Source organism: Bombina bombina, chromosome 2, assembly GCF_027579735.1.
Source record: "Bombina bombina isolate aBomBom1 chromosome 2, aBomBom1.pri, whole genome shotgun sequence".
NCBI lineage: Eukaryota > Metazoa > Chordata > Amphibia > Anura > Bombinatoridae > Bombina > Bombina bombina.
Window position 1 is genome coordinate 1,265,798,807 of NC_069500.1, and position 27,043 is coordinate 1,265,825,849.

Sequence of the window (27,043 nt, forward strand, 5' to 3'; positions counted from 1 at the left end):
TCGTAATCTAGCTGAAAATCCTTATAGTAGCTTAATGAAATATTAATTAATCACAAAGGTAAAACAGCAATCCTGAATGAAATGACAGCACGATAGAAATGAGCTGTAGCTTGCACAATATCCAAGCATAGAGTGAGGGAATTTGTTCGGTTTTATAGGAATTCTGTGATGTCATATGCAGGTGAGTAGAATTGGCATGTCTTAAAGGAACAGAATCTGACAATGCCTTAGCTAGGGATTTTCAAGAGTCTATTTCTTAGATCAAATGCTGCTAATAGAGGCATGGTGGTGGCTACTAGCATGAACTATGTTATTAGTCGGCTACTAATTATAGTAGCAGTCATACTAAAGTGTTTAGGATGATTGACATTAAGCCCAATAGGTACTATATGGGGAATGCCATGAAAAGTTCATTGCGGATATCTATTCACACAGAGTGTCTAGTGTAAAGCATTATTATGCTACTTTTTACATTATTTATCGTATATGCTCAATAGACGTAGTGGTGTGCATTAGGTTAATATAACTAGCTTTTAATGATATCACAAATTCTTTTAGAATAGAATAGCAGTCGCTAACTAGTTTAGTATGCTTTATTCGGCAATAAGTAGTTTAGGCATAAGTAAGCAAAATGTTATAAACCCCCACAGTTATGGAGGAGGGGGGTACAATTTAACAACTACTCTTTTTAGCCTAAGTGAAAATTGTTTGAATGCAGTCACGGAAATATTGAGAGATCAGTATACATTTTGTGTCATAAGTAAGTTCTTAACACATTTTGCTCCACACAGACACTTATATGTACAGCATGCATAAGATCCATTATGTCATGAACTACCTTGCATCCTTCATCACATTTTGTCTGTCTTCTGACATATACGTGTCCGTATTGTGACCCGTTGGTTGTAAGACAAATATAATGCCCTTATATCATATATTGTGGAGATTTCTCTACTGCTGTTACCGATAGTTATTTCAGTTCTTTATAGGAAATATTATGTGGGATTGGTATTATGTTAGTGTATGATAGTGAGCTAATCCAGACATTCTTGATGTACTGGTTATAAATGTCATTGCCGGGGCTCTATCCGTTATCTAAACGTATATAGATAGTAATTTCATAGAACAACTAATAATCCTGCATTTTAAGAGATATCAGATCAGTTGGATATAGGCACTTTTTTAACTTTACAGACTTTAACCCAATCAGCAATAGCTTCCGCCCACTCTACTGTATGCTGTAACTCACTGTCGGTTACCTGAGAATACGTAAGCTGTATGCAACCACTTCCATTGGTTTTAAGGGGATGGGGCACACAGATTCAGTTCGGATTGGCTATGTTTGTGAGTAGCAGTGTTTAAAAGACAGCCTCCTGCTGAACTTCACCTTGTTCATTATTTTCAGCATTGAGAAAGGCCGGGTAATGGCTGAAACACGTTTGTTGCTATTTTAACCGTGTTGGTCACTCCTGTCACCTAAATCCAATGTTTCCAGTTATCGGACAGGAAAACAGGGGAATGACACACAGTTTTTTTATTGTGTCTGGGTGTATGGTAATTGTGTTAGGGCTTCTCCCTGTTTTATTCTATTATAACGATTAAAGTTTATTTTTACATTACTAATCTTAGTAGTAGGAATGAGTGCTATCCAAGCCCCTATCTTTTTCTTTGTTCGTAATGTTTCTTGGGGGTATAATAGCCTGTGCCTCACCAACCTCTGACCTCACCGGACTTCACTGGTACTAAGAATTGTGTATGTAAATTCAAATATCACAAGAAAGACATGCTTTTCTTAAATTTAGTCTCATTTTCCAGACAATAAGACCTAGATTTGGAGTTTGGCGGTAGCCGTGAAAACCAGCGTTAGAGGCTCCTAACGCTGGTTTTAGGCTACCGCCGGTATTTAGAGTCACTCAAAATAGGGTCTAATGCTCACTTTTCAGCCGCGACTTTTCCATACCGCAGATCCCCTTACGTCAATTGCGTATCCTATCTTTTCAATGGGATCTTCCTAACTCCGGTATTTAGAGTCGTTTCTGAAGTGAGCGTTAGACATCTAACGACAAAACTCCAGCCGCAGGAAAAAAGTCAGTAGTTAAGAGCTTTCTGGGCTAACGCCGGTTTATAAAGCTCTTAACTACTGTACTCTAAAGTACACTAACACCCATAAACTACCTATGTACCCCTAAACCGAGGTCCCCCCACATCGCCGCCACTCGATTAAATTTTTTTAACCCCTAATCTGCCGACCGCCACCTACGTTATCCTTATGTACCCCTAATCTGCTGCCCCTAACACTGCCGACCCCTGTATTATATTTATTAACCCCTAATCTGCCCCCACAACGTCGCCGCCAGCTACCTACACTTATTAACCCCTAATCTGCCGTCCGCACGCTGCCGCCAGCTACATTATCCCTATGTACCCCTAATCTGCTGCCCCTAACACCGCCGACCCCTATATTATATTTATTAACCCCTAATCTGCCCCCCACAACGTCGCCTCCACCTGCCTACACTTATTAACCCCTAATCTGCCGAGCGGACCTGAGCGCTACTATAATAAAGTTATTAACCCCTAATCCGCCTCACTAACCCTATAATAAATAGTATTAACCCCTAATCTGCCCTCCCTAACATCGCCGACACCTAACTTCAATTATTAACCCCTAATCTGCCGACCGGAGCTCACCGCTATTCTAATAAATGGATTAACCCCTAAAGCTAAGTCTAACCCTAATACTAAGACTCCCCTAAATTAAATATAATTTAAATCTAATGAAATAAATTAACTCTTATTAAATAAATTATTCCTATTTAAAGATAAATACTTACCTGTAAAATAAATCCTAATATAGCTACAATATAAATTATATTTATATTATAGCTATTTTAGGATTTATATTTATTTTACAGGTAACTTTGTATTTATTTTAACCAGGTACAATAGCTATTAAATAGTTAAGAACTATTTAATAGCTAAAATAGTTAAAATAATTACAAATTTACCTGTAAAAGAAATCCTAACCTAAGTTACAATTAAAACTAACACTATACTATCAATAAATTAATTAAATAAACTACCTACAATTACCTACAATTAACCTAACACTACACTATCAATAAATTAATTAAATACAATTCCTACAAATAAATACAATTAAATAAACTTGCTAAAGTACAAAAAATAAAAAAGAACTAAGTTACAAAAAATAAAAAAGATATCTACAAACATAAGAAAAATATTACAACAATTTTAAACTAATTACACCTACTCTAAGCCCCCTAATAAAATAACAAAGACCCCCCAAAATAAAAAAATGCCCTACCCTATTCTAAATTACTACAGTTCAAAGCTATTTTACCTTACCAGCCCTGAACAGGGCCCTTTGCGGGGCATGCCCCAAAGAATTCAGCTCTTTTGCCTGTAAAAAAAAACATACAATACCCCCCCCCAACATTACAACCCACCACCCACATACCCCTAATCTAACCCAAACCCCCCTTAAATAAACCTAACACTAAGCCCCTGAAGATCTTCCTACCTTATCTTCACCCTGCCAGGTTCACCGATCCGTCCTGAAGAGCTCCTCCGATGTCCTGATCCAAGCCCAAGCGGGGGGCTGAAGAGGTCCATGATCCGGCTGAAGTCTTCATCCAAGCGGGAGCTGAAGAGGTCCATGATCCGGCTGAAGTCTTCATCCAAGTGGGAGCTGAAGAGGTCCATGATCCGGATGAAGTCTTCTATCAACTGCATCTTCAATCTTCTTTCTTCCGGATCCATCTTGCAGACCTCCGACGCGGAACATCCTCTTCTTCCGACGCCTACTAGCCGAATGACGGTTCCTTTAAGGGATGTCATCCAAGATGGCGTCCCTCGAATTCCGATTGGCTGATAGGATTCTATCAGCCAATTGGAATTAAGGTAGGAATATTCTGATTGGCTGATGGAATCAGCCAATCAGAATCAAGTTCAATCCGATTGGCTGATCCAATCAGCCAATCAGATTGAGCTTGCATTCTATTGGCTGATCGGAACATGGACCTCTTCAGCTCCCGCTTGGATGAAGACTTCATCCGGATCATGGACCTCTTCAGCTCCCACTTGGATGAAGACTTCAGCCGGATCATGGACCTCTTCAGCTCCCGCTTGGATGAAGACTTCAGCCGGATCATGGACCTCTTCAGCCCCCCGCTTGGGCTTGGATCAGGACATCGGAGGAGCTCTTCAGGACGGATCGGTGAACCTGGCAGGGTGAAGATAAGGTAGGAAGATCTTCAGGGGCTTAGTGTTAGGTTTATTTAAGGGGGGTTTGGGTTAGATTAGGGGTATGTGGGTGGTGGGTTGTAATGTTGGGGGGGGTATTGTATGTTTTTTTTTACAGGCAAAAGAGCTGAATTCTTTGGGGCATGCCCCGCAAAGGGCCCTGTTCAGGGCTGGTAAGGTAAAAGAGCTTTGAACTGTAGTAATTTAGAATAGGGTAGGGCATTTTTTTATTTTGGGGGGTCTTTGTTATTTTATTAGGGGGCTTAGAGTAGGTGTAATTAGTTTACAATTGTAATATTTTTCTTATGTTTGTAAATATTTTTTTATTTTTTGTAACTTAGTTTTTTTTTTTTGTTTTTTTTTACTTTAGCTAGTTTATTTAATTGTATTTATTTGTAGCAATTGTATTTAATTAATTTATTGATAGTGTAGTGTTAGGTTAATTGTAGGTAGTTTATTTAATTAATTTATTGATAGTCTAGTGTTAGGTTTATTTGTAACTTAGGTTAGGATTTCTTTTACAGGTAAATTTGTAATTATTTTAACTATTTTAGCTATTAAATAGTTCTTAACTATTTAATAGCTATTGTACCTGGTTAAAATAAATACAAAGTTACCTGTAAAATAAATATAAATCCTAAAATAGCTATAATATAAATATAATTTATATTGTAGCTATATTAGGATTTATTTTACAGGTAAGTATTTATCTTTAAATAGGAATAATTTATTTAATAAGAGTTAATTTATTTCGTTAGATTTAAATTATATTTAACTTAGGGGGGTGTTAGTATTAGGGTTAGACTTAGCTTTAGGGGTTAATCCATTTATTAGAATAGCGGTGAGCTCCGGTCGGCAGATTAGGGGTTAATAATTGAAGTTAGGTTTCGGCGATGTTAGGGAGGGCAGATTAGGGGTTAATACTATTTATGATAGGGTTAGTGAGGTGGATTAGGGGTTAATAACTTTATTATAGTAGCGCTCAGGTCCGCTCGGCAGATTAGGGGTTAATAAGTGTAGGCAGGTGGAGGCGACGTTGTGGGGGGCAGATTAGGGGTTAATAAATATAATATAGGGGTCGGCGATGTTAGGGCAGCAGATTAGGGGTACATAGGGATAATGTAAGTAGCGGCGGTTTACGGAGCGGCAGATTAGGGGTTAATAATAATATGCAGGGGTCAGTGATAGCGGGGGCGGCAGATTAGGGGTTAATAAGTGTAAGGTTAGGGGTGTTTAGACTCGGGGTACATGTTAGAGTGTTAAGTGCAGACGTAGGGTTACCGCATAGCAAACAATGGGGCTGCGTTAGGAGCTGAACGCGGCTTTTTTGCAGGTGTTAGGTTTTTTTTCAGCTCAAACAGCCCCATTGTTTCCTATGTGGGAATCGTGCACGAGCACGTTTTTGAGGCTGGCCGCGTCCGTAAGCAACTCTGGTATCGAGAAGCTGCGTTAAAAATGCTCTACGCTCCTTTTTTGGAGCCTAACGCAGCCTTTATGTGGACTCTCGATACCAGAGTTATTTTTATGGTGCGGCCAGTAAAACGCGGGCGTTAGTTTTTCGGCTCGTTACCGACAAAACTCCAAATCTAGCCGTTAGTTTGCAAAAGTTACTTAATGCAGATCTTCTGCAAGCAGAGGTATCCAGGGTTAAGGTAATCTGAGTTAGGCAATCCAGGTCAAGGCCTCCTAGGAAACAGTGGTACAAATCATTAAACAAACCAGAATCCACAAACAAGCTAAAGTTGTATACCAATTCAGTATAAAGGGTTAAACAGAAGCGTAGGTACTGGAAGCAGAAGTCAAACCAAAATATCCAAGTAGTAATTTGCCAGAACAGAGTTAAACTCAATACGAAAGCAACCACATGCTACAAACACAGAGCTAATATAGACTAATGCAATTAAGGCCTAACTGATCTTCTAGGCCTCCTTAAAGATACTGTACACCTGCAGCAGGAACAGAAATCACTCTTTTAGCCTAATGCCTATGATGACAAAATGTTTTATCTCCCTTGTTGTCATAGTCATAACTTTACTATCATCAATCACATATTTGTAATAATAACATGTTATTAAGCAATTTGCAACTAGGTATCCAATTTGTAAAGACAAACAAACTATGCATTGGGACATACACACAAAGTTAGACACATACAGCATAGCATGCATACCTGCAAAATAGTGTGTGTATATATATATATATATATATATATATACAGGGAGTGCAGAATTATTAGGCAAGTTGTATTTTTGAGGATTAATTTTATTATTGAACAACAACCATGTTCTCAATGAACCCAAAAAACTCATTAATATCAAAGCTGAATAGTTTTGGAAGTAGTTTTTAGTTTGTTTTTAGTTATAGCTATTTTAGGGGGATATCTGTGTGTGCAGGTGACTATTACTGTGCATAATTATTAGGCAACTTAACAAAAAACAAATATATACCCATTTCAATTATTTATTTTTTACCAGTGAAACCAATATAACATCTCAACATTCACAAATATACATTTCTGACATTCAAAAACAAAACAAAAACAAATCAGTGACCAATATAGCCACCTTTCTTTGCAAGGACACTCAAAAGCCTGCCATCCATGGATTCTGTCAGTGTTTTGATCTGTTCACCATCAACATTGCGTGCATCAGCAACCACAGCCTCCCAGACACTGTTCAGAGAGGTGTACTGTTTTCCCTCCTTGTAAATCTCACATTTGATGATGGACCACAGGTTCTCAATGGGGTTCAGATCAGGTGAACAAGGAGGCCATGTCATTAGATTTTCTTCTTTTATACCCTTTCTTGCCAGCCACGCTGTGGAGTACTTGGACGCGTGTGATGGAGCATTGTCCTGCATGAAAATCATGTTTTTCTTGAAGGATGCAGACTTCTTCCTGAACCAATGCTTGAAGAAGGTGTCTTCCAGAAACTGGCAGTAGGACTGGGAGTTGAGCTTGACTCCATCCTCAACCCGAAAAGGCCCCAAAAGCTCATCTTTGATGATACCAGCCCAAACCAGTACTCCACCTCCACCTTGCTGGCGTCTGAGTCGGACTGGAGCTCTCTGCCCTTGAACAATCCAGCCACGGGCCCATCCATCTGGCCCATCAAGACTCACTCTCATTTCATCAGTCCATAAAACCTTAGAAAAATCAGTCTTGAGATATTTCTTGTCCCAGTCTTGACGTTTCAGCTTGTGTGTCTTGTTCAGTGGTGGTCGTCTTTCAGCCTTTCTTACCTTGGCCATGTCTCTGAGTATTGCACACCTTGTGCTTTTGGGCACTCCAGTGATGTTGCAGCTCTGAAATATGGCCAAACTGGTGGCAAGTGGCATCTTGGCAGCTGCACGCTTGACTTTTCTCATTTCATGGGCAGTTATTTTGCGCCTTGGTTTTTCCACACGCTTCTTGCGACCCTGTTGACTATTTTGAATGAAACGCTTGATTGTTCGATGATCACGCTTCAGAAGCTTTGCAATTTTAAGAGTGCTGCATTCCTCTGCAAGATATCTCACTATTTTTGACTTTTCTGCGCCTGTCAAGTCCTTCTTTTGACCCATTTTGCCAAAGGAAAGGAAGTTGCCTAATAATTATGCACACCTGATATAGGGTGTTGATGTCATTAGACCACACCCCTTCTCATTACAGAGATGCACATCACCTAATATGCTTAATTGGTAGTAGGCTTTCGAGCCTATACAGCTTGGAGTGAGACAAAATGCGTAAAGAGGATGATGTGGTCAAAATACTCATTTGCCTAATAATTCTGCACTCCCTGTATATATATATATATATATATATATATATATATATATATATATATATATATATATATATATATGTGTGTGTAAAAATGGCTGTGGTATGCCGTATTTAGCTCTTTTCAGACACCAGATATAATTGTACAAAAGTGCAACACACAAATATCTGTGCAAAGCTATTGTTATTACTATTAGTATATACTAGTGCAGCTGTAGTTTATGGTCAATGACAGTTTTCTGTTATAAAATTGTTTAAAATGCTTCTAGTTTGGGAATGGAATATCTAATTTTGTAATTTAATAGAAGTAATTACTTACTACTTAACTGAAGGGGAAAAAAGCTTTAGTTTGTTCTATTAGTTTTAGGTATTTTAAGTAACTTAAAAAGGCAAAAACATTTTTTAATATATTTTTTATTTAGAGAAATTACTAGCAAAGTCTGCAGTCAAAATGGCTTAATAGATTATAATGATAGTTAATGATATTTACCAGGGAGATAAATTACACTTCAAGTATTTACTATTTTAAACAGCAAGATCATATTTTTATTGTTTTCAGATATATAAACTCGCTGATCTTTGTATTTTTCTGTATGTTTGTGCAAGTTCTAATTTGCATGTACATTAAAAATATATCTCTGTATAGTTGTATACCTGGAGCAGATATGTAAGTAATATGTGTTTTAAAAATGCATATTATTACTATTATTATTATTTATCTTTAGTAAAAATAAACCAACAGATTTTTCAGTACTATACAGTTGACATTATGGGCAAGATTACATATGCGGTGTCACCCGCAAAAGCCATTTTTTACACAGTAAAATGAGGAATGTATATTTCACCCGTCGGTCGCAATTTTTACTCTAATAAGCTAACTTAGAACTGCGTCGCAAATTGGTATCGCATATTCAGCGCAAGGACTGACGTAGAGAACATGGAGAAATTTTACTCCATTTTCACCTCACCACACATAGGCAGGCGCAGCAAGCCTTGAACTGAAAATGTGAGCACCGTAACTCCCTGAAAATATTAACTAACACCTAACGCATGCGCAATATCTATCTACCTCCTGAAAATAACTAACACCTAACACATGCCTGTCAACCGCAATCCCCCACCACAATAACTAATAAAGTATATTAACCCCTAATCCGCCATTAATCCACATAGCAATAAACCTAATAAAGTATATTAACCCCTAATCCGCCAATTAACCCACATCACAATAAACCTAATAAAGTATATTAACCCATAATATGCCATTAACACACATCGCAATAAACCTAATAAAGTATATTAACCCCTAATCCGCAATTAACCCACAAAGCAATAAACCTAATAAAACTATTAACCCCTAATCCGCTAAACTCACACATCGCAAAAAAACTAAATAAATTACTAAGCCCCCTAACCTAATACCCCCTAAATTAACCCCAATTACCTAAATAAAAAAATACTAAATTACAATTAAAATAAAAAAGCTAACATTACAAAAAATTAAAAAAGTCTAACATTACAGAAAATAATAAACCAAATTATCAAAAATAAAAAATGTAAACCTAATCCCTACGAAAATAACAAAGCCCCCCAAAATAAAAGCACCCCCTAATCTAATACCAAACTACCAATAGTCCTTAAAAGGGCCTTTTGTATGGGATTGCCCTAAATTAAACAGCTCTTTTCCGAAAAAAAAAATACTAAGTCCTCCCCTCTAACAGTAAACCCCCCACCCACCAAAACACCCCAAAATAAAAAAAAATCTAACACTAAAAACACCTAAACTACCCATTGCCCATAAAGGGGCATTTGTATGGGCATTCCAGAAATCCCTAATATTAAAAAAAAAAAAAAAAAAAACTCAAAAATATAAAAAAGCCTTAGTCTAACCACCCAAATAGGTACTCACTGTTCCTGAAGTCCAGAGGAGTATGTCCTGTTCCAGGCGGTAAAGTCTTCTTCTAAGCGGGGACCTCTTCCTTCTTCATCCAGGACCAAGCCGGCACAGAGCAGATTCTTCAAATTCAAATCAGCCAATATGATGGGAGCTACTGAAATCCTATTGGTTGATTTGAGAGTGACTTAGTATTTTTTTAAGGAAAATAGCTGTTTAACTTAGGACAATACCCTTCAAAAGGCCCTTTTAAGGGCTATTGGCAGTTAAGTATTAGATTGGGGGTGTTTTTATTTTGGGAGGACTTTTTTATTTTCATAGGGATTAAGTTTAATTTTTAATTTTTGATAATTTAGTTTATTATTTAGGTAAATTAAAAAAGCAAAAACATTTTTTTTTTAAATATGTTTTTATTTATTTTCAATTTCAAACAAACAAGACATCATAAACATTTATGAATACAGGAACAGAATAAAAGTAAATTATTATACAGCATTTCACTTCAGCTGAGGCTTCTTGAATTGGATTTAGGAAAGCAGCAACATTTTATCACATATAACATATACATATCAGGACAGAAAACGAAGTTATGGACCAAGATCATGTTCATGATCACCCAGAACCCCCTCCCCTAGCTCCTTTTTCATTTACTTAAACGAGGAATTTTTACCCTCTTTTTCCAGAAAATTAGAAAAAGTTACGAATTATTTCTTAATCTATATTTATATGAATCCCACAAGAATGATATGTCCTCATATAAATCCATCTTTCCACCTTTAAGGTAATAAAATCTTTCAAGTATGAGGTCTGCATCTACCAATGTAGCCCACTCTTTAATGTCTGGAATTCTAGAAGTCTTCCAGTTCCTAGGTACCATTTGCTTAGCCACATTGATCATTATTAGGAATAATTGTCTTCTAATCTTACATGAGATTTGAGGAGTTTCAGATAAAAAAAAAATATTTCTAGGCTAGGAATCAATTGTGTGTGTAATACTGCGTTAATTTACACAAAGATTTTTCCCAAAAAATCATTTATAGGATCACATTTCCACCAGATGTGGCTCATGTTACCAATCTGGTCCCCACATCTCCAACAGATGTTAGAACATTTTTTGAATATATAATTTATTTTTCCTGGTGTTAGATACCTTCTCATAAATATTTTGATATTAGTTTCTTTGGCTTTGGAAGAATGGGCAGACCTTGATAAACTACTGAATCTACGGTACCAGATTTTGGGTGATGTATTAGTTCCCATTTCCTTGTCCCAGCTTTTTGTATAAGTAGGAAGGTTAGGAAACCTATTATTTATAACTATTTTATATAGAGTGGATATAGACTTCAGAGCTTTCCTGTCATACATGCAAGCCTGTTCAAATTGCGTTGGCTGTCTAATAAAATCTGACTTATTTCTGTGTGAGTAAATAAAATGTCTGGTTTGATGGTATCGATACCAGGAAGAAAAGAATGGTATTCCCATGTCATTGAGTTGTTGTTTAGATTTTAACTTGCCTTTTTCTGTGATCATGAAAATGGGGATTCTAGAGAAAGGGGCGTTATCAATATGTATATGTTCAGTGAGGCCTGGAGGGAAGTCTGTATTTAGTAGTAATTTCGTGAGGGGTGAAAATCTGGTAGAGATGTTTTTGTAAGTTTTGAGTATGTGTAGCCAGTCTTTCCAAGTTTCGTTTGTGATGGATAGTTTGGAGATAACCGATTGCTTTAAAGATGGGATGTCCCAGCAGCAGCTACCTAAGTTCTCTACCTCTGCCAGAGAGTTTTCTAATTATACCCAACCTATGGAGTTTGTTTCATTGAAACCACACCACTCTGCTACTCTCTGAAGGGAAACTGCTAGTTTGTACGAGTGGAGGTGTGGGATTCCTAGCCCCCCCCCTATCTAAAAACCTGAAAATTGTGCTTTTATTGATACGCGGAGTCTTTTGTCCCCACACGTAATTGTTAATGATTTTGCTGCAGGATATCTATGTCTTTTGATATGTTGTGTATGGGAACCGTTTGTAAAATATATAAAGCTTTGGGTAGAAGTACCATTTTTGTAGCTTGGATACGACCTAGCCAAGAGATGTTCTTTAGAGACCAGGAGGACGTCAATGATGAGAATTCATTGATCAGCCCCCTGTAGTTAAGTAAACATGTTTGTTGTAGCTCAGGGGATAGAAATATACCCAGGTATTTTAGGCATTTTGGTTGAACTTTCAGAGGGCAACTAGACCTAATGGATTCAAGGGTTTGAGGGGGAACATTCACCGGTAGGAATTCTGATTTTGACAAATTAACTAGGAAGTTGGAGACTTCTCCAAATGTGGATATCTCTTGCATTGTGTGGGAGATGGAGTTTAATGGGTCTGACAGGGTTAAAAGCAGGTCATCTGCAAATATTGCTAGCTTGTGCAATCTTGCTCCTATGTCAATACCCTGTATATTAGGGTTTGCCCTAAGCTTAATGGCCAGTGGTTCCATTGATAAAATAAACAACAAAGGGGAAAGGGGGCAACCCTGTCTAGACCCATTTCTAGGATTAGAATATAGTGCTAGTATTTTCTGTATGAAGGGGATAGGAAAGCCAAAACGTCGTAATGTCCAGTCGAGGTATGTCCAGTCAAGTCTGTCAAATGCCTTTTCAGCGTCAGTCGAGAGAAATATGGATGGGGATTTTGTTTTGGCCACGTATTCAATTAGGTTAAGAACTTTGACAGTATTGTCCTTGGCCTCCCTGTTAGGCACAAAGCCCGCCTGATCGTGATGTATTAATTGTGGGAGGAGTATGTTTATGCGAGTGGCTAAGATTTTGGCATATACCTTTAAGTCAATATTAAGGAAAGATATTGGGCGGAAGTTAGCCGGTTTATCTGGGGTTTTCCCTGGTTTTTCTAGTACCATAATATTGGCCTGGAGCATGGAGTCTGGGAAGGGAGAAGAGGCTGATATTGAATTAAAGAGATTAACTAGATGTGGCGCCAAAATCTTTGTGAAAGTTTTATAATAAAGGCCCGTAAAGCCATCTGGTACTGGAGCTTTATTAAGTTTTAATAACTTTATAACGTCTAGTACCTCTTTAATAGAGATGGGTTGAGTCAAGGCTACCTTCTGTTCTGGATTAATCTGTGGCAGTATGGCCTGGTCTAAGTACTGGCGGCATTTGAAAGAGTGAGAGTGAGCATCTCTGTTGGGGAATAAGTTGTAGAGCTTATGATAAAATGTCTTAAATTCAGATGCTATGGACATGGTATCTTCTTTGCTTTTGCCCGCTGTATTTTTGATAGAGTGAATATTTGTTGCTCCCTGCTGTTTTTTAAGAGCTCTAGCCAGCCACCTCCCTGATTTATTGCCTTCTCGGTAGAATGTTTGGTTGAGAGATAGTACCTGTTGTTGGGTGTGGATGTGTAAGGCAGTGTTAAATTGATTTCTTTTAGTCTTCAAATTTTCAAAAATTTGGGAGTCCCCTGGGGATTTTTTGTGTAAAAGGTCTAGTTCTGATATCTCTTTAACTAGTTTTGTGTGTGCTTCTCTGTTCTGTCTTATTAATTGAGCCTTCAATTTAAGAAATTCGCCCCTAATGGTGCATTTGTGGGCTTCCCAAAGAATTTTGTGGTGGTGTCTGGAGTATTATTTATTGAAAAGTATGATTTGATTATCTTAGACAAATCACTGATCCGTTTTTTCCCTTTGAGTAAGGACTCGTCTAGTCTCCACTGGTAAGCTCGAAGGGAAGCTGAGGGCCAAGCTAACCTACAACAAACCAAAGAGTGGTCTGACCATGTGGAGTGACTTATTTTTGCTTCTTTTATGAAAGAGAGCGCTATACGGCCCACGAAGATATAATCTAATCTAGAGTAGCTTTTCTGGGGGTTAGAGAAAAAGGTGAAATCTTTTTTTTGTTGGTTAAAGTACCTCCATGTATCATGGAGTCCTAATAGCTTCAAATTTTGCCAAATAGATTCTAGATGTGGAATTTTAACTCTAGTGTCAGGGTTTGTGCAATCTAAAACGGGATCCAGAGGGACAGTTAAATCTCCAGCAGTCACCAGGGGACCTCTGGATTGCTCTAGGATACTGTCAGTAATTGTCTTCATGAACCTGTGTTGGTTCCTATTTGGGGCATAAAAGTTCACGAAGGTTACGGGTTTACCGTATAGAAGGCCTAAGAGGCACAAAAATCTTACCTCCTTGTCCTTTTCAATATGGGTTTTGGTGAATGGTATAGATTTATGTATTAAAATACACACTCCATTAATTTTTTTTTGTGGGGTGAGTGCTATGGAAATGCTGAGGGTAGTTTGATGAGAGGAAATTAGGGGTATGTTTGGCTTTAAAATGGGTCTCTTGAAGCATGAGTATCTGTCCACCCTTCCTATGTAAATCTAAGAGGGCTAACCTACGTTTTTTGGGGCAGTTTAAACCTTTAGTATTTTGTGTGATGATGTTCAGTACCTGAGGGTGTGGTGAAATTCCACTAGCCATGAGTTAGATATCCTCCCCTCCTGTACCTGCGTGAGTATCTATGCCTCCTCGAGGCGGGTCCTGGGTGATCGGTCCTGTAATTACATATGAACAAGCAAAACAAACAAACATACAAATACAAAACAAGCATATAACAATTAACATTCCTCTCGGAAAGAGAGGTACATGACTTTCCAAAACACAAAATATTGGAAAGTAGGAATTTATCCCAACTGGCTAAGAATATGTTAACAGTCAGTTGTTGAGCATAAAAGTTAATCTAAGAGTTAACCTGGAACTAGAACTATACAAGAAATAACTATTTTCTACATGAGCAAGGCCTCTGGTTAGCCTAACATTTTTACCTGAAAATTTGGTTAGTTAGCTACTAACAGAAATGTAGATACATCACCATAAGTCCATCAACAGATCCCCCTTAACAAGTGGAAGGAGAACAAGAGGGTAGGTTAGAGCAAGAGCTCCACTAGATAAATTGATGTGTCCAATGACATGTCGTCATCCAAGACCAGAGATGGCAGTGGGGTTAGCCCCCTTGTTTCTTCTTGTCTTCCTCTGTGATGCTTGTTGCCATTCTTTCCTCTGTGGTAAAGGAATGTTATGCAAGCTCGCCGTCTGATCTTTGGAGGTCAAGTGATTTCCAGACATGTCTGGAGATGTAATATCCAGTTCCTTGCAGATTTTAGGGATATCGCTTTGAGATAAGCAGATGAAGCATCGACCCTTATGAACAATGACTAGTTGAAATGGGAAACCCCATATATATGGGATGTTCTGTTTTCTTAGTGTTGAGGTTAGGGGTTTAAGATCCCTTCTTTTGGTTAGGGTTCTTTGTGATAGATCTGTGAATATTTGAAGATCCGCATTCTCAATTTGATAGGTTGTTGTTCTCTGGCAAGCTTCATTATCTCCTCTTTGACTTGGTAATTTGTGATGCGTGCTATTACATCTCTAGGGGGCTGTGTATCTGATGGCTTCGGCCGTAGGGCTCTGTGGGCTCTATCAATTTCAAATTGAAGTGGTAATTCGGATTTTTTGAGAAAGTTGTATAAATCCTGCAGATATTGATCCAAATCTGGTTGAGAAATAGTCTCTGGGATTCCCCTAATCCTTATATTGTGTATTCTGGATCTATTTTCTGCATCATCAACTTTATCTTCTAACTCTTGGATTGTGGAGCTTTGTCCCCTGATGATATTATGCAGATCTGTGATTGCTGAGGCATGGGAGTCCTGAGTATTTTCAATAGCTTCCACCCTATGCCCTATGTCTAAAATTTATTTTTTTAAATCACTGATCTCTGCTTTAATGCAATCTCTAACTTGAGAAATTAAGTTGGAAAAGTCTTTCTTAGATATAGACTCAAAAAAGGCTTTAGGCACAGTAATAGCGTCTGTTATGGTATCTGTATCAGATTCAGATGAGGAAGATGCCTCTGCGAAATCCTGGTCCTCTGCAACTGCATTTACTGACAATTTAGGTTCGATAGCTTTGAAGAAATTATTTACAGAAGGTGTTTTGTTACTTATAGGCTTCGCGCCATTGCCTTTTTTAGAATGCTTTTTTGGTGACATATTAGAAGAGCAGGCAGGCAGATATCACAAGCGCTGAAAATTGTAGATGCTTATCTGCGTGATTAAAGAAATGACTGTATTGTGAGGCTTTTAATATTGGCAGCAATTATTATATTTCAGACAGTCACTATATGCGGTATTAAATCCTGAGTTTGAGCATGAGGGGAGCTATGTTCTAGTGTCTTATTAACGGCATGAGCATGTAGTAGAGAAATGAGGCCTAGGCAGGGCCTTTTGCATGTTAAATATTTTCCTCAGGGCCTGTTACGACTGTGCACTTATCCCCCTCAATGCCCACACTGTTAAATCCAGTGACAAGCATAGGATTCGTGTAGTAAAGTTATTTTGCAGTATCTCATTTTCAGGTGGGCAATTAGGTGTTACATTCTTCACCTCTGTAGAGCCACGTGTGAGCCGTTACACTGGGTCTCATGCGGTGTGTGGGGTGTTATAGTTTTTGAGGAACTGACACCTCCTAGCCCTCTAGCCTCTCACCTCATCTGCTGGAACCCTGCAGTGTTCAGATCGCATCGGAACAGCTGGTCTTTAGGTCCGACTGACGGGCGTTAATGCCCGACTCTGCCATGGAGGTCTTGCGGTGCATCCGCTGATCGCGATGTCTGTCGCTCTCCTGAAGTTACCGGGGCAAAGCCTTTGGTCTCCTGATGTAGTGCCCCACTTGTTCTTACTCCGACTGAAGTGTTAAATACTTTTTTTCTTGAGTCTTAGCCAGTTTGGTAGCTGGAGCTAATTCATGCCACAGCCATCTTCTAGGCTGGCTAGCTCCGCCCCTCAGCAAAAACATTTTTTAATATATTTTTTATTTAAAACATGAATTCATGAGATATTACTAGCAGTCTGCAGTCAAAATGGCTTAATAGATTATACTGTAATGATAGTTAATGATATTTACCAGGGAGATAAATAACACTTCAAGGATGTACTAGTTTAAACAGCAAGATCATATTTTTATTGTTTTCATATATATATAAATTTGCTGATCTTTGCATTTTTCTGTATGTCTGTACAAGTGCAAATGCGATCATATAAAAAAAAAATTTTTAACAAATTTTGGGTTTCTCACTAAAAATATTTATATACTGCTTGTGCAATCATGGCACAAATGGTTGTAAACACTTCTCTGGGATCCCCTTTGTTCAGAAATAGCAGACATACATGGCTTTTACAATGGTTTTTGGTAATTAGAAGGCCACTAATTGCAGCTGCACACCACACTTCTATTATTCCCAACAGTGAAGGGGTTAATTAAGTAGCCTGTAAGGTTAATTTTAGCTTTAGTGTAGAGATTACCCTCCCACCTTAAACTTCCTACCAACTGATCCCAACCTGATCCCTCCTAAACAGCTTTCTAGCCCTACCTGACGCCCCACTGGTCAGCCCCATTTTATGTACTGGTAGACAGTCTGCCAATGTAAAACTTGAAGGCTTTTTTATTATTAATTTTTTTTAAATGTATTATATTTTCTGCTGGTGTGTAGGATCCCCCTTACCCACCAACCGCCCTGATCCCTCCCAAACATGTCTCAAATCCTCCCCCCTCTAACTAGTGCCACCACCTTTATTACTGGCAGCTGTCTGTCAGTGCCAAATGTTTTTTATATAATTTTTATTTTATTTCTCTTTTTACAGTTTCTGTAGTATAGTGGTCCCCCCACCTCCTGTGATCATTAGTTAAGGGTCCCCCAAACCCCCATTTTTTTGTAGCATATGGCCCTTTCCCTCCCTCTCCCTTTATTACTTTTTTTTTAAGTTTAGAGCCATCGCACTTCTGCTGCCTCCCTCCCCCCTCCGCTGCTGGGCTGCCCACCTGTCTCCCAGATTCCCTCCCACATCTCCCACTGAAGTTGTGCAGAGCTATAGCCAAAGTACAGCACAACGTATCTATATGTCATTTTGGGTAAAGGGATTAACTTGTTTTTTTTGTTTTTTTTTTTTTTAAAGCCCATGCTAGTAAGTAACCAGTAAGTAACCATTTCTTCCTACCAGATTCCTTACCAAACTATTTATCTTCAAATATTTCAAAAATGTTTATTTAAAAATGTTAAAATATACACTGTTAACGTAAATACCAACTTGGTTATTTCAATCCATTAAAAAAATGTAGGTTTATAATGGAAATTGCTTACATATAGTTCCAGGAATCTGCCCTGGCAAGACCAAACCAGAAAGATTAACTTCATTGTCTAATATAGTTCTTAAAAATAAGAAAACTTTAGGTACTTTTGATATTTGTTACCTAAATGAAAGTTGAAATTTTGGAACCAACAGATACAACTATATTTTAAAATGTAATTTATTTACATCATATGAGCATAAACAAATAAAAAAAAAAACAATTGCATAGAGAGGATATTTGTGAACAAAATCCATCTATATATAGCATGCACTTAATCACTAACTCTAAATGTACAGTCATTAAGAAATGATGACTAAGCCTGGTTTGTTATTGAAGTCCAGAGCATTAAAAAATAGGTTAATTATGGAAACCTATTACTATTAAATATCTGTTATCATCACAATTCTAAAAACTAAGGATATAATAATAAAGCATCTTATTAACAGCATTACAGGGAAGAGAACAAGCAGGCTGATAATTTGCAATGAATGAATAATTGTATTTTTATGGTCATAGCTCCTTGTGAGTAGTTTGATTTGTCTGACAAAGTCACATGACATGATGAAATGTGTTGGTGGGCAGAGTGCATGCACACTAAATATGTATACCTCTGATGAAGAAGGCAGACGCAAGTCTTACATGCCTTTGAAACGCGTAAGGTTATTCATGACTGCTATCGATTGAACTCTTCACAGCTGCTGCTATTTGCCATCACTTGTTTTTATGCTTGTCATTTACCTAATTTATTGAGGGCATTTTTGTTAATAGGTTTAATCTACTGGTGTTTGTATGTTATAACAATAATAAAAAGGTAATGCACTATTAGTGTCCTTTTCTACTTTCATGCCACCAAACCAAAATTCTACCTCACTCCAAGGATAGAGGATTTGAAAGTTTTTATACCTGTGGGTATTCCAAGGTCTAAAGGTGCTGCCTCACTCCATAAAAGTGGCTTTTCCAGACAGTGTGAGCTGACAAGTGATTACGTCTCTACTTACCTCATACAGATTGAGGTTGATTCAAGTAAGTGCACACCCATAGGGGGATCGGATGAATTAAGAATACAAAGACTCATATGAACTTTCTAAGTGCCTTTACTTATGTGCTTAAGGATTTTCTTTTAATCTCTTTATTTTCCTTTTGTGGTATTATTTATTGCTCTTATTAGTATATGAGGTGCTGTATTTTACCATTTGCTCTATACTTATTGTCAATTTTATTTTAATTGCAATTTTTATTCATATGTATTTATATGCTAGGCAGCGCAAACCTTTTATTTTTTCTGTTTTATTTCTCATTTAGAAGGGTGATTCAGAGAATTTCCCTTTGCTTTAGGTTAGCTGCAGCCATATGCATACACAGAATTCAACATCTGTTATCTTTTATATATTTTAAGGGTTTATTGGTCTTATCCCTTTATCTGGAGCGCTAGTGGACCCAGAGCTTCCTGGACATTTTTCTAGGATTCTACTTGTATATATTATATTATTATATAATTATTAATAATTATTGTTGTACAGGGATCCCTGTACAGCAATATTCCACATAAAGATGGTATTGATGCCTGCTTAAACTTTCTTTCCTCCAACAGCCCTAACCAGACATATAGTGCTTCTACAGTCAGTAAACTTACAGAATTTATACTTACTCACAATTATTTCATCTTCAACCACTCCATCTACTTACAAACCATGGGAACAGCCTTGGGCACCAAAATGGCATCACAGTACGCAAACCTCTTCATGGCTGACTTAGAGCAGAGATTCCTAGCCACTCACCCTCACAAACCCTTCAAATACTTTCGCTACATCGATGATATTTTCATCATATGAACAGAAGGAGAAAAAACCTTGAACATTTTCATAAATCATTTAATCTATTTCATGCATCAATCAAGCTTAAAATGAACTTTTCTAGAGACTTTGTCAGCTTCCTGGATACAACAATATCCATCACAAATGGAAAACTGCACTAGTCTGTATACAGGAAACCAACAGATAGATGCAGCTACCTCCACAGCTCCAGCTCCCACCCCAATCCGTGACAAACACCTCATCACACTGTTCCAATCATTCAGAGAAAAATGTTACAAAACAAGGATTATAAATAAAAAAAATAACTCTGCCCTCAATACTCCACGTGAACACTTACTACAATACAGGGAGAAGAAAAACATATCACATATCCCACTAGTAGTCAAATACAACCCTGCTGTTGAAGGGATACGAAAAATCATAAAAGACTTACGGCCAATACTCTTAGAGGATCCCACACTCAAAAACATCTTTCCAAAATCCCAAATTCTGGCATACAGGCAGCCACATAACCTAAAGCAGAAACTGGTACATAGGAAGCTACCCCTTGATAAAAAGAACACTCAGAATGGAACCAAGTGCTGCTATAAAGCACTCTGCAAACTGTGTCAACACGTTTGTGAAAGCAGCACAGCAAATCACAATAATAAATCTTATAACATTAAAGGGGCATATTCATGTATATCTGCAAATGTGGTATACATGATACATTGCACTGCATGTGAAATGGGATGCTATATTGGAGAAACAAGCCAAAAACTGCACCTTCGAATGAACTTACACAGACACTCAATCAAAAACCACTGTGAAACAAAATACTGCACCCCTGTTGGTCACCATTTCACCCAACCTGACCACTCCATCCAAAACATCAAAATCAAAATTCTCAGAGGCAACTTCAAAGACAATTTAGAGTAAGAGTGGGTGGGGGTAGGGCAGAGTATAATATATACAAGAGGTTAGTGGTTAAAGGCAAATAGCCAAATTTGAGTTTTATAATCTCCTAACCACTAATACCTCATGCCACAGATTTAAAGTTAAAAGCAAAGTACAACTAACAAGTAATTGTAAATAGACTTACAAATAAGAATAGGTAACTTAAATCTGTGAGAAAAAATTCACCAACTGAGCCCTATCAGAGTCAGAGCTAGATTTGTATTATTTAGAAAAAATGTTTTTCTTATCCATTCATACACTAAAGTTTATTAAGTCAATATATTTAACCACACATACATTTAGCAAGAGCTAAGAATTAAAAACACTGCACCCAGGTAGAGCTATAGTTTTTAAATTAATCTGAAATCAGCATATAGAGTATCTTGCAGCATGAATATAAATATAGGCTAAGCCCTTACAATCCGAGGGCTAAATTAAGTTTAGTTTTACCAAGTATATTATAAAGCTGAAATTTACCAGACCAACGAGGGTGAGCAAGTTAAAAAAGGGGAAAGACAAAGCTTATCCCAGAGGACCCCTGACGTACGTTTCACAAAAAACGCTTCCTCAGAGGGGTGGTGAGCCGCTGCAAAATGTCATATTTATGAGTCTATAAGACCCTCCTCAAGTATTGGTTGGATATGCCTGATTGCCAATTGTAAGATTATCATTGGCTTCTACATATGTCAATCACAGAGGTGGAAAGGGATAGGGTAAAATAAGGGGTAGTGGTTCCTGACGTGAGTGTAATGTCTGAAATGGGCGTGTTTGTATATATTTGCATCACTGGTATCGCCCTCATTGGATGATTGTATTGAACATATGTTCCAGGATTGTACTAAGCCCGATATCCGACATCTCAATAAACGGCATAGAACAACTACTGCCAAACAAAGCCACATACCCTAGGCAAATAGATTCAATGCGTCCCCACTGTGTAATGTCAAGGAAGTTGCACCAAGCAACTAATATTGGCCAGTAGACACAATTCACTCCCAACCGCATTCATTCACAGATCAAGAAATTGACACATATGGTGGCGCAACAACCTCTACAGGAACAAGAATAGCACTGTCAAAATTTGTCAACAGATCATATTTATCGCTGTCATCCAGGGACATGTCATAATGTAAAGGGATCAGCTCGATTGGATACTGAACTTCCCATATGTTTATATTAGTCATAGGAGGCGTGCCAGAGCGCGATATGTAGCGCTCTGATTGGGCAATACTATTCATCATATGTTATGCTATACAAGCATTAGTAAAGTTATTTAGTATACCCCCTTTATGAATGATCTAGTTGTGATATAAGTCCATATTATGATCTACTTATAAAGTAGGAGACAGAGAAAGTAAATATCGAAATGTGTGCCAGACTTGACCCTTCCGATATTAAAATAAATAAGATTTGTTGCAAGTGTCTAAATACTGATGATTGTTACACATTCTGTCACAATCATTATTGGGATATAGCGCATATGGTGCTGCTTAAGTTTTTATAAATAGGCAGCCTATGAGCCTAATCAGTCCTTTGGCCGATTATACAGAGATCAGGATTACCTATTGTAATTAAAAATACGTAAGGTATCATGATTTTTGATTGGATGATCCTGCTGAACATATGGTGCTCATGGCCATTAATAGGATGTTAATGAAATGACGTAAACTGAATATGCCAGATATTGTGTGGTATCATATTAATTGATTATTAGGATGTGTCATGTATAATGCAACTTCCATTACTATGAATGTACTAGTAATGCATTTTCTAAGATTGCAAGAACAGACCATGTTTACTTATGGAAATTAAGGGGCGTGAAAAATCACAATAAACGCATTGGATTGGATGATCTATCCGATCATACAATGCATACTTTAAGGATTGAAAGACACTTCACTTAACCATCCCTTTGCTCATATTCCATCAAGTGATCATATTCATATATAATACATCCATGAAAGTCACATTAGTAGCATAACTATTTGTTAAAGAATGCATTGATATCAGAAATGATTTTTAGTGATATGGACATTACTTTCTGCACAAATGTAATGTAGTATGTGTCATTAAAATATATGTGTGGAAGATAACCATATTTCCTCACTATTAAGTACTAGTTTTTATTCCTAAATGCATTATTAGTGTACTTATCATAGACGGTATATTAGATTGTACTCAAACTGGATACTATAAGTGCTCTGGATGGCAGATTTATTAAATGATTACTATACAAATCGCATGTATATTATACATATGAGTGGTGTAATTATAAAATCAGTGGGAATAGTGATGAATATGTTGAAATAAATAATTAGTGGTATGCTGGTGAATGATCAAAAATAATACATATGAAAAGTGAAGAAAAAGAACAACATGTGATACATACACATCTTAGTGTATAAAAAATTATAACTGTGGGTTTATAAAAATATGATGGTTTTCATATATAAAACGATATAAACTAAATAATAAGGTGAAGGGTATAATTACCTAAAAATTAAATTTGTGAGTTAAGTTGGCTCTAAGTGAATATAGGTGAATCGTAGTGTGAGCCATAAATCTTTAAGGAGTGATAAAAGTAAAAAAAAAAAAGATTTATTGCCATAAGTGACAAAGTGCCCCACTTACAGGTATACAAAATAATTATTGAAATCATTCATGCCATTTGGTTTTACTGAATTTAAACGATAAATCCATTTGCATTCAAGTTTAAGTAATGTTTTCTCAAGATTGCCTCCTCGTATTCCTAGCGAGGCTTTTTGAAAGACCATGTATTTCAGGTTAGTAGTGGAACACTTATGATGTATTTGAAAGTGTTTCGCGACTGATGTTAACTTTTTGCCACGTGCTTCATCTTTATTGTCATTTTTTATATTATTGGCATGTTCAAGAATACGCACCCTGATCTCACGGGTTGTCATGCCAACATAAATCATTTTGCATTGGCAAAAGAGAGCATATATAACCGCAATGGTTCTACAGGAAAAATGGGAGGCTAGATTGTATGAATAGCCATCTTTATCTTGGATGGTTTTGGACTTCATTACATATGGACAGGCAGAGCAAGTACCACAGGGATACATCCCTGGGTTAGTATCCTTTTTCTTAATTGATCTCACATAATGGCTGGATACAAGTCTGTCCCTTAGATTTGTGGGTCTTTTGTACCCAATAGGGATTCTGTCACCAATAGTTTCTTTCAAAGAGGGGTCATTTAGTAATATTTTCCAATGTTGATTAATTATTTTGGTTACTTCTGACATTTGTGGGTTATATGTAGTGATTAGTCTTGGATTGGATTCACTTGTATTTTTGACCTTTGGGACGAGTAAATTATCTCTGTTAATGTTCAGGGCCTTGTATTTGGCTCGTTTGACTGCTTTCCTACTATAGCCTCGTGCTATTAGTCTGTCCATTAGGGCTTTGCTTTCTGTGAGATATATGTCGACACTAGAACAATTACGTCTTAGACGCAGGAATTCCCCAAAGGGGATAGCCTTAAGGATGCATGGTGGATGAGCACTAGATCTATGTAACAGAGTGTTAGTCGCTGTATCTTTTCGATAGATAGTGGTATTAATAAAACCATCTTCTTTCTTGAATATGGTTATATCTAGAAAGGAGATTTTGTGCTGATCAGCTGAATAGGTTAATTTGATGTTTTTATTATTCATGTTTACTTTCATCATGAACTGATCCAGTTCCTGTGATGTCCCTTCCCATATGAATAAGACATCATCAATGTATCTTATCCATAACGGGATATGATCAGTATATTGTTGTAATTCAGTTGAAAAAACATCAAAGAGCTCCCAATGCCCCAAAAACAAGTTGGCGTACGTAGGTGCGCAAGCTGTACCCATTGTGGTACCTTGCGTCTGTAAGTAGTATCTATCGTTGAAGGTGAAAAAATTATGTGTTAAGACAAACTGCAGTAGTTGGACCACAAATTTATTGTGATCTTCATTGTCATTGGTATTAGATGATAAAAAATACTTGATGGCTGCTATTCCATCTGTATGTCTTATATTTGTGTAAAGTGACTCAACATCTGCAGTGACGAACCACATATCATCAGATAGCTGTATGTTTTGTAATATTTGTAATACCTCCATAGTATCACGGACGTATGAAGGTAATGTGGTTAGATACTCTCTTAACCTTAGGTCAACATATCTGCTAGCATTTTCAGTTAAATTCTCGTTCCCAGAAACGATAGGTCTACCGGGGGGTATTTGGGAGTTCTTATGCACCTTTGGCAAAAAATATAATGTGGCGACTTTCGGATGATCTGTAATTAAATACTTTTTCTCAGTATTTGTAATGATGTTATTTGCCCAAGCTTGTTTGACTAAGTTATTGTATTGTGTCAGGTATGAGCTTTGAGGGTTGAAAATCAGTTGTTTATAGCATGTGGAATTAGATAACTGTCTAAAGGCTTCATCTGTGTACATTTTAGATGGCCATAATACCACATTCCCACCCTTATCAGACGGTTTTATGGTGACATCTTTCCAAGATTCAATCTCATTCAGAGCTTTGAATTCTGATGTTGTTAGATTGTGATTCTTTCGAGTAACAGGCAATTGTTCAATTTGGTGGCAGACCATTTTACAAAATACCTGAATTTCAGGTGAATTAGACATAGAGGGAACATAAGTAGATTTTGGTTTGAGTGCAGTTCTCCACGTATTAGAGTTAGGCAGGGTTACATCATTAGAATTAGCAATATCCTCATCACTGAGTTGTTCTAATAGTTCAACTGTACTTAAATCTGCTGTATCTAAAATATTGGGATTGTAGGCATATATCTTTTTTAACATCAACTTACGTGAGAATAAGTGTATGTCTTTTATTAATTCAAACTTATTAAGAGAATTAACTGGACAAAAAGATAATCCCTTTTATAGTACAGCTATATGATCTTGATTCAGTATATGATCTGATAAATTGATGACCCTTAATTTGTCATCCTGATTTTGGAGAAGGGACTCAATTCCCTCCTCCTGGTGGATTGACGTGTTGGACCTGTAAATTTCCTTTTGTTCCCCCGTGAGTTGGGTGTTGTGTGATTGGTCTGCATTGTAGGAGGAGTTGGATTGTGTGGGGTTTGGACTAAAAAAGAAGAGGAAGATGTATTGGATGATTGTGCTGCACTATGTGTCTTAGGTCTGGTGGATTGGGAAACATTATCAGTGATATTACTGCTCTGCGCCACCATATGTGTCAATTTCTTGATCTGTGAATGAATGCGGTTGGGAGTGAATTGTGTCTACTGGCTAATATTAGTTGCTTGGTGCAACTTCCTTGACATTACACAGTGGGGACGCATTGAATCTATTTGCCTAGGGTATGTGGCTTTGTTCGGCAGTAGTTGTTCTATGCCGTTTATTGAGATGTCGGATATCGGGCTTAGTACAATCCTGGAACATATGTTCAATACAATCATCCAATGAGGGCGATACCAGTGATGCAAATATATACAAACACGCCCATTTCAGACATTACACTCACGTCAGGAACCACTACCCCTTATTTTACCCTATCCCTTTCCACCTCTGTGATTGACATATGTAGAAGCCAATGATAATCTTACAATTGGCAATCAGGCATATCCAACCAATACTTGAGGAGGGTCTTATAGACTCATAAATATGACATTTTGCAGCGGCTCACCACCCCTCTGAGGAAGCGTTTTTTGTGAAACGTACGTCAGGGGTCCTCTGGGATAAGCTTTGTCTTTTAACTTGCTCACCCTCGTTGGTCTGGTAAATTTCAGCTTTATAATATACTTGGTAAAACTAAACTTAATTTAGCCCTCGGATTGTAAGGGCTTAGCCTATATTTATATTCATGCTGCAAGATACTCTATATGCTGATTTCAGATTAATTTAAAAACTATAGCTCTACCTGGGTGCAGTGTTTTTAATTCTTAGCTCTTGCTAAATGTATGTGTGGTTAAATATATTGACTTAATAAACTTTAGTGTATGAATGGATAAGAAAAACATTTTTTCTAAATAATACAAATCTAGCTCTGACTCTGATAGGGCTCAGTTGGTGAAATTTTTCTCACAGATTTAAGTTACCTATTCTTATTTGTAAGTCTATTTACAATTACTTGTTAGTTGCAACTTCAAAAACACCATGGAAAGAAAAACCTTTGAAATGAAAAT